Below are 10,090 nucleotides of genomic sequence, written 5' to 3' on the forward strand. Positions count from 1 at the left end.
TACTTCTACTTGAGTAATATATATTTTTTTAATTAATTGTACTTTTACTTGAGTACAGATTTTGGCTACTCCTACTTACACCTCTGGTAAGCACCTTAAAGCTACACAATGTTACCTTTTTTGGTCAAAAAATAACAAAATGTTATTATTGAGAGAGTGCAACAAAAATCAATCTTCCAAACTTTACCCAAATACACTTTGATAAACCTTTAATAATAATTTATATTTTAGAGCTGTCAGGACAGATTTCGCTGGAAATTGCATACATACATCAGTCGCATGTGTGTGTTTACGTCATATCCGTACAGAGAGAAAATAAAATCCAGCTACTGTAGCACATGTGTGGGAGTAGATGAAGCTGAAAGTTTGTTGTCACAACGAAACCTCATCAGACTATTAATTGTTATGTCTAATGTTAACGAACATTGCCTAACATTTGTAACCTCATTTATTTCAAAACATCAATGTTTCCAATAAGTCAAAACAACAGCATAAGATATGGCACTTACCTGCTCAGATGACATGTTTTCGGATATCCGTCTTTTCCTTTCTTTCGTTATTTATTTGTCTATTCACACATATAATATGTCTTGTATCCATGTGTACACCGGTTCCTCAAACCACATTCATTTGTGCAGAGGAGCAGAGCCGAAGCACAACCAAAAGAATGTTATTCCGCAAGACATGTGCGGTTTTATGTTTTAACCACTAGAGGGCCAAAAGTTACATAGTGTTGCTTTAAACTGTGTTTCTTTATTGGAGTAAGGTTGTGAACAGCAAAATTTGATTGACAGAGGTAGTTTTTGGCACTGTACCCTGATTTCAAGCCACGTATAAACACTTTTACTGGCACACTTACCAGCTTCTCCGATGCACACAAATGTTTTGTGGATGACCATTTACATTTAGACAACAAAAGCAGGGGATTTCAAATCTCATGTAAACACAGTTCCCCGTCTGTCGCTCACTCAATGTTGTGTCGATGAAACGACACTAGGGGACTTTCTTGAAGGCCTCGTTTACCTCTGAACTTGAGAAAAGGCCAATGAGAAATTGACAGACAGAATTTGAATGTCCCTCCTCTGAACATATGGGTATAAAAGGAGGGAATCATGCATCTGTTCATTCCGATTCCTTCTTCGGAGCCAAGCGGTTGTGTGATCAGCGAGCTGAGATCACTTCTGTTCCACTCACCTCTGCAGAGTGTTGCTGTTGGATCTATGGCGTGTATCAGCTGCGTTCTCCTTCTCTGCACACCAGTGCAGCTTTGCTCTTGGGCGCTTCAACAGCGTTTCCTTAAAGAGCAAATAGACCTGTAAAAGAGTATACACATTGGCGTTGAACGTCTTTTTGTAGTCCGCCTTTGTGTAGTTCCTGGATGCGGCAGATATCTCTCCGCTTCTGAAGGTCATAAGTGCTGCCTCGCGTGCCTGGGCTGCAATCACACACAGGCAGCATTTTATGAATGGTTCATGTTCTCAGTGTGAGAACATAACCATGGAAACATTGCGGATACGGTTTTCTTTCCTCCGAGAGAAAACCACTTCAGCCACCCCACGCACCGTGCCTCCTTCTTCCGGGTTTGGAGCCGTCGCGGCTGGCGATGAAGGCGATTTGGGGATTGCAGCAGGCTCGGTTTCACCGGGTAAATCCCCACAAACCACCTGCCAACAAGCATGCTCGTTTGCTTCCATCCGGGTCCGACGCAAGAACAGCTCGCCTCACAGCCAGTCTGATGTCTCCTTCAGACCCCGCGAGCTGGATTATTATTTCGCCGCTACAATCGAGAGCGCCACAGCTGTCTCTGATGCTGATGACTCAACTGGGCTGCCACCTTCGGGTCTGCTCATCCAGTCTGAGCCTGACAGTTCCTCACAGCCACCCCCCCTCACCGGTCTGCACTTGGGTAATCATGTGCTGTAGGAACTGTGCTCGATGTCCGACCGCAGCCCCCGAGCCACGAAGGTCACCTTCCCCGATGTGTGTTATAGCATTTCTATGGCCTCGCCGCTATAACTGTATGCGAGAAATATAGAGAGAAAAGGCACGGCTGGCGCGGCCTGCTCCCATGCTTGGCAAGTCGCTTGTTCCCCTCTTCAGGATGCCAGGAACCTAAAAAGTTTATGAAATTTTTTATGGGGTGTTGGGGAAGGGTACGTGCAGTCTGACACAACCTGTTGCTTTGGCACGCAACTGCCTGCCTGCACCTGCGTCAGCAGCATGGTTCAACGCATGGCATGATTGAATTGGGACCACTTCATTCAATGCCACTTCATTGTGTCCCCCTGGCCACGATGCTGAACGGAGCCACCGTAACAGCCAAACCTTATTCTCAGCTCCTCAGTGCAAAACCTGAATGAACAGATGCACGATTCCTTCCTTTTATACCCGTATGTCTGGGGGAGGGACATGCCAATTTCTCATTGGCCTTTTCTCAAGTTCAGAGGTAACAGAGGCCTTCAAGAAAGTCCCCTAGTGTCACTTCATTTGACACAATATCTCATTCCCTCCATCAGGGAACGAAGGTTACAACAGATAACCTAGCTTATCTGTTAATCAGCTAATCAGGCATGGTAATCGACAGACACAGATAATCTCAAAATGGTCAAATATTGGTTGATTAATCATCTTATCCCTAAATACAACACTTTGAATCAATTTATTCAGTTTCATCAACAATGTAATTTTAGTGTAAAATCCACCTCAACTTTCCATGCTGTCCTTCTTTTCTTCCCTGTGGGAAAATTGTGTTGACTTTGATTCAAAAGCATAATTTCAGTGGAGATGTTTAGGAAATGAAGATTGGTGGTAGCTCCTTGCAAAAATCAATGCTGCTGACAGTCAGAACTGTCACAGAGAACAATAACAGATTTGAAAACTACGTGTAAAGCACTTAGTTCCTTTTCTATACTCAAATCACATTTGAATGTAGTCTAAAATGTATTTGACCATATCACATTTGCTGTCTAAATGCTAATGCGTCCTAATGTGCCCATCAAAGGACAATCTCAAATAAAAAGACTGCCTAAGATTTACATTACCTTGATTTTATCAGTTTGATATGGAGTGCTTACAGAATATCTTATGTTATAATTTATATTCAGTGGTGGTAGAATCCGTCATGAAGAGGAAGAGAAACACAAGAGGGCAATAGTATACCAGAAAACTTATCAGACTATCTCATATGGGTGCTGTCTGGGCTGGCAGAAGACACAGTTCCAATTTTCACTTCACTTCCAGTCAAACACCATTTTTTCTTTTTTTTTCTTCTGAGGACTTAGGTGCTTAGGTCTGTTCAGGCTGATAATATGGTACAGCTTTTGTTCGATTTATAAATCTGGGCTTTATGAAAGATTGGACTTTGTACAAAGAATAGCTGACTATCTGACAGACTACACACCAAAATGCTCACTCAAAATGCCCTCATGCACTGCCCTGTTTGGTGAGCAGAGGCCTCTCAGTTCTGCATGAGTGGTTTGTAAAACATACTGCCAGCAATATGTTTGTTTGGAATTAGGGAATTGTTTAATTACATTTTTTATTTTTTTTTTTTTTTTGTGAGACAATATATTACTGTAACGGTGGCAGCTCCCAAGAAGCACAATTTAAATCAAATGAGTAAATAAATTGATCTAAACAAAGTTTTCGGGTGCCAGACAGGAGTAAGCCTGTCAATATACAAAATGATGCCACGGATAAGCTCTAAGAGCCACCAGCTACATACATACAAAATTAATTTATCTTTTTACTTTGTACTTTTTGGCTCTCTACACCAACATAAATAACAAGGCAAGAGAAAATAGGTTTCAAGTCAAGTTCAGGTTATAGTTTTTGTAACCAAAATCAACACATTACAGTTACCTTTTTACACCTTGGTTTTAACACTTGCAAATAATAAAAAAAAAAAAGGGGAAACAACAAAAACCAAACAAGATAATGAAATAAAGAAATAAATAAATGGCAGAGGATCCGCTCCAATCCCGCATTTAATATGGTAGATTCAGGAGTCCAGATCTCATCAACAACCATAAAAGAAAAAAGAAATAAAAAGGAAAAGACAACAATATTAAATGTCAAATACTGTTCCCTCTGGCAGGATAATAGTACTTAAGGAAAACAAAAATTCATATACTCACGCAACTATTGACTGATAGGCATGAATGAATGCGTTGGCGGAAGTGGCGCTGGTGTTTGTTTGTTTGTGTGTGTGTTTGTTTGTGTGTGTGTGTGTAGCAAGCCACACAGCTGAACCGCTACTCTTGATAATTAGGGGGGTCACAGCTTTGATCGGGGAATCGCAAGTAACGTTTACCAGGAAAGTGAGGATATCTGGGCTGAATTCCTTCAACGTTTGAGTTCACCCACGCTCTGCACTGGAATTCGAAGCTCGAGCACGATTCCTCGGAACACTCTCGCAATCGCTCCAGCCCTAAACACAGCGTGCGCTCAGCTGATGAGATGGCGTCTTTCTCCACTCAGGTATTCACTTTGCACCTCTCTCCTTACTTCCCAACAACCCTCCTTTGATGACTCCACCTTATATATACACGCGACCATTAACTCCCATCCGTTAATTACGGTCATATTTTCTTCGAGGGGCGGCAACAACAAAAGCTTGTTTTGGTTTGTTTTTAGCTCCGCCACACTCTCCCCCCCTGGAGAAAACAACCCCAGGTTGTTAGAGGATAGGGTTACTCAAAACCCTGAAAATCCTCGTCTTCGGAGGATTCGTGGAAGATTTCAAGCAGTTTCTGCTTTTCCCGGGATTCCAACTCTTCGGCAGTGGGAAAGCACGGTTTCATGTTGCATACATGGACAGTGCGGACATCTTCTCCAGTTGCTTCTAGCGCTACCCGGAAGTTCAGAGGGCCCAACTGCATTATCACTCGGTAAGGTCCTTTTCATTTGGTCGCTAGTTTGGCACTGAAGTGATGAAGTGCACTGGATTGGGGAAAATTTCTCACCCACACTCTGTCTTTTTCTTTGAAGTTACTCTCTCTTCGTTTTTGGTTATAACTCCTAAGTTGTCTTATCTGGGCTTTTCTGCAGCACTCTTTTGCTCTGGATTGCAATTGAGTTATCTGCTCGACAATTTCATAGGAGGGAACGGTGGGAGAGAGATTCTGGCCCTGTATTAATTTATCCATGGGTCCTTGTAACTTCCTTCCCAGCTGGAGCTCGGCTGGGGACATTCCAATGGTCTCCTGGACTGCTGAGTTGATTGCAAACCGCAGTTCAGGAAGGTATTGGTCCCACTTTTTGTGGTTGTCATCTACATATACGGAGATCATTTGTTTTATGGTGCGGTTTACTCGTTCTGTCATGTTGGTTTGTGGGTGATATGCTGTAGTCATTTTCTGAGTGACCTTCCATTTTGCACAGATCTCTTGGAACACAGCCGAAATGAACTGAGTGCCTCGATCTGACAAGATGAAATCAGGAACGCCCCACCGGGTAAGAATCTCTTTACGGAGAAGTGATGCCACGGTCTGGGCATTGGCCTTCCGCATGGGGAACATTTCCACCCATCGTGAGAAATAATCCACAAAAACTAGGAGGTATTCATTTCGTTGAGTGCTGCAGGGCAGAGGACCCATGATGTCTACTCCTAGCATTTCGTTTGGATGTGAGGTGGTGACTTGTTGGATCTTTCCAGCAGGTTTTTGGTTCTCACTTTGTGTCTGGCATTTCACACACCTTTTAACATGCTGTTTCACTTCCATCCACATTCCAGGCCAGAAGGCGACATTGTGCAACCTCTTGTATGTCTTGTAGATTCCTGTATGACCACTTAACGGATGTGAATGGTAGTGCTCCAGAATATTTGGGACGAGGCTCCGAGGAACGTATACCCTGTAATGGACTTGGCCATTGGGCAGGTGTGTTGTGTGATATAGTTTATCCTCGATTACCTCATATTGATCCTCCAATGAATTATCTTCTGCTAATTTGAGAAATATTTTTGTGATCTCTGGATCTTTGTGCTGTTCCTCCCAGATGACAGCAATGGAGATGGGAAGTTCTGGATCCTCCTTTTGGGTGGAGTACAGGCTACATCCTGGTCTGGAGTGCATCCGAGAAAGAGCATTCGGTGCCACATTGAGCTTTCCTTTGCGGTACTCGACAACAAAGTCAAATTTTTGTAGGCGGAGAGCCCATCGGATAAGACGACTTGTAGTCTTTGTGGAACTCATTACCCACTGCAAAGCTGAATGGTCGGTAACAATGGTGAATAGGGTAGGTTCAAGGTAATGTTGCCACCTTTCCAGTGCCCAAACTACAGCAAGACATTCTTTTTCAGTTGCAGAGTAATTGATTTCTGCTTTATTTAATGTTCTACTGGCATAGGCGATAACCTCTTCGAGACCTTGGCTTCTCCGCTGTGTCAGGACTGCACCCAGTCCAGTGTTGCTGGCATCAGTATACACCACAAATGGCAGACGTAGATCTGGATGACCCAGGATAAGAGGAGAAATGAGACAAGCCTTCAGTTGTTCAAAAGCTTTCTGACACTGCGTTGACCACTGAAATACATGCCCCTTCTTCTTCAAGGCATTGATGGGCTCAGCTATTTGTGAGAAGCTGGGTACAAACCTGTGGTACCATCCCGCCAATCCGAGGAAGCGCTGAACTTCTTTAATATTCGCAGGTACAGGGTAAGAACGTATGGCTTCCACTTTGCTGGGATCTGCGGAAATGCCATTAAGGTTTACCACATGTCCAAGAAATGTCAGTTCCTGAAGACAGAATTGACTCTTTTTCAGATTTATGGTCAAGCCTGCTGTTTGTTTATTCGGGAGAGGACAGTTTGGAGATCGTGGAAATGTTGGGTCACGGATGTTGAGTATATGATGACATCGTCAATATATACGAAGCATATTTGTCCCCGTAGCTCTCCCAAAACTGTCTCCATCAATCTCTGAAATGTTGCGGGAGCGTTTTTCAAACCAAAAGGCATAACATTAAACTGGTAGAGACCTGAGGAAGTGAAAAATGCAGTCTTAGGCTTACTCTCTGTGTCCATAGTTACCTGCCAGTAACCACTGTTCAAGTCTATGGTGGAAAAGATGACTGCTCCGGAGAGGGATTCTAGGATCTCGGTGATGGTCGGTAGAGGATATGCATTCCTCTCTGTGATGGCATTAACCTTATGGTAGTCTACGCAGAATCTTAGGCTTCCATCTTTTTTCGGGACCAGAACAACAGGTGAGGCCCAAGCAGAGTGAGATGGTTCTACTATACCATTTTTTAACATTTCCTTTAACTGGTCTCTCACGACAGCTTGTTTTTCAGGTGTTATCCGATATGGCCATTGTTTGATAGGTACTGGATGAGTGGTGTAGAGGCAGTGCTGAAGAACAGTCGTTCTTCCAAGATGAAGTGTACAGACTTGTGGGTTGGATTCTAGGAGGTGAAGTAACTGATGTTTTCCTTCAAGCGGTAAGTGTGCCTTGTTGACTGCTGCCTCTATTAAGGTTTGGTCATCCATGCCATCTATTAGTTGTGATACCTGTGAGAGCTGTGATGGAGGGAGGGAACTGAGTAGAGAGAGGGATTGGTTTGGACTTTTGGTGTGTTGTCTCTTTTTCAGATGCGGGGGTTTTTCAGTCGGAATGCTAGCCTGGCCTGGTTGAAAGGGATACTCTTCTTCAGGGGTTGACTTGAATGAGTAATTCCTGTCAGCTACATTTATCTGTAGACCACTGGAAAAGAGGAAGTCCAGCCCTAGGACTACAAAATACGCCAGTGCTTTGGAGGTAAGAATGACAGCACGTATGGTGAAACCTTTGTTGTGAAGGGTTATCTGTATATTAGTCCATCCTAAAGGTACTTCGGCCTAGCCATTGGCTAAATAGAGAGGACCCAAGGACCAGGGATGGAGGTCATCATGTGGAGCGAGCTCCTTCCATAGGCTCTCATGAAGGAGAGTATAACTTGCTCCTGTATCTAATATGGCCTTCCCCTTCCAAGCTCCAATACTAATGGGAACAACTAACTGTTGAGGTATGGAAACAAACTCGTTGGAAGCTTTGAATGTGGAGTGTTCGGACCCGGTGACTGATTTTGAGGGAATTGTGACAGACATTGCATTGTTAGGAGGCGGACCTCCTGACCTCTGAGGTTGGGAGGAATGCTTACTTCCAGCAGGAAAATGCTGATGGGGAGAATGTGTGGAATAGTGTGGACAGTTTCCAGGGGGATGTTGTCCTTTACATCGCCAGCACTGGACTGGAGCTTTTTCCGCAGGGCGGTTAGAGGTGGGTTTTTGTGGAGTTGTTAGGTGTCCTTTGTAGTGCAACTGATGCTCAATATCCTTTTCCAACTGATGACCCAATTTCACTAGCTCATCCACAGTGTTTACTCGGCTGCGAAGTTGGCTGGCAAGGTAAGGTTTGATGTTTTTAAGTATCATCTTTACCAGCTCACTCTCAGTTAAAGTGGGCTTCCATCACTTGCATAGGGCTCTGTATGTGAAGGCGAAATCCCTAATTGATTCACTTTCTCCCTGTATCCTACTTCGGACTCACTCAGCCAGCTCGTCTTCATAGTCTTCAGAGAGGAAGGCTGAGAGGAAAGCGGATTCAAACTCATCCCAGGTGGTAATGGTGGATCGAGCAACTTCCCACCAATCACGGGCTGTACCATACAGGACGGTGCAGAAGGTAGCCAAAATATCAACATCAGCTAGGGGATGCAAGGCCAAAAAGTCCTGACATTGAGTCAAGTACAACAATGGATCAGAATCATCAGATGGTTTTCCGAAGGTGGGGAATGTTAATTTTAAATGATCACTTTTGACAGCAGGTGTAGGGTGTGATATTGTTGCACTCACGGGAGGTGGAGGTGAAGGAATTGTGTGGGGAGGTGATAGTGGTGGACTTCTTTTAAGGTCTGCCGTTGACTTACGGTTGTTATTCATTTCCAGTTGCAGCTCTTTAAGGTGGTCTCGTAGGGCATTCATTTGTGAGCTACAGCGATTGATCTCCTGTGACAGCTGTTCGCAGTCCTTTCGAGAGTTTTGCTGTGTGGATCGAATGTCCTGCTGCAGCTCCAGCTGGAGCTGTTCCACCATGAACCGGACTTCTGAAATTAAGGTAACCTCACATTTTTGTAGTTCTCCGGTCACCATCACCTTCATGGCCTTGGTCATTTGATCTGCATTTTCTTCCTCACAATGTTTAGTGGCAGTTATTGTGTTCAGAAGTTGCTGATGGTTAGACTCCATTTTTGCAGTCAAGGTCTTAAGCTCGGCATTATGAAGAGACATGGTCTTGGTGAAGTCTTGGGTAAGTTCCTTCACCGCTCCATCCTGCTGCTTCAGACAGTCAAATAAATAATCCCAGTTACCTTGTGTATGTGCAGTAAGCTGAAAAATTTCCTTTCCAGGAGTTGGGAGGAAACCAGGCAGGTTATACTGTGCTCCTGAAGATGGCAGTGAATCTTCAGAGGAAGTACACAGTTGCATGTGATCGAGTTGGACAGGGGATCTAACACTAAGTGGGGGAGATGCAAAACCCACCCGGACCCTTGAAGGTGTGCTGCTGAATGGAGTGGGGTGAATGGTGGGAACATAAGGGGGAGGGAGTAGTCTTGGTTGTTGCTGGCCTTGTTGCACAGGTGGCCAGACTGGGGTGGATATGTCTGGGGGATCAATTTCCACATAAGTTGTTTTAGGGGGAGTGGAAGTGGCCATGTTTGTAATGTGTAATAGAAATGGTAATAAAAAATAAGATCAATAAATGAAGTTCAGTATGTCGGGTTTTTTTGGGCAATAAAGGAAATGAAGAAAATATCAGAAGGAAAATAACAAACTACGAAGTGTTTGATGTTTGCAACTTTCTCAGCACAACAATAATAATCCTCACAGAATTTGACCCAAAAAGAATTCACTTAAACTAGTAATTAGTCAAACTCTTTTTTTTTTTTCCAAGTTCACACTTTCCCCCCTTTAAAAAAACACCTTAGCAGGCACTGACAATTTGCAACGCAGTGCAGAATTCAAGAAAACAAAGTGTTAAAGTTATTAGTTGTTTTTTTTTTTTTTTTTTTCTCTTCAATAATAGTTCAAGGTTAGAGTTTTTGTTGTTTC

The sequence above is a fragment of the Xyrauchen texanus genome, chromosome 18 (genome assembly GCF_025860055.1).
Source record: "Xyrauchen texanus isolate HMW12.3.18 chromosome 18, RBS_HiC_50CHRs, whole genome shotgun sequence".
Taxonomy (NCBI): Eukaryota; Metazoa; Chordata; class Actinopteri; order Cypriniformes; family Catostomidae; genus Xyrauchen; species Xyrauchen texanus.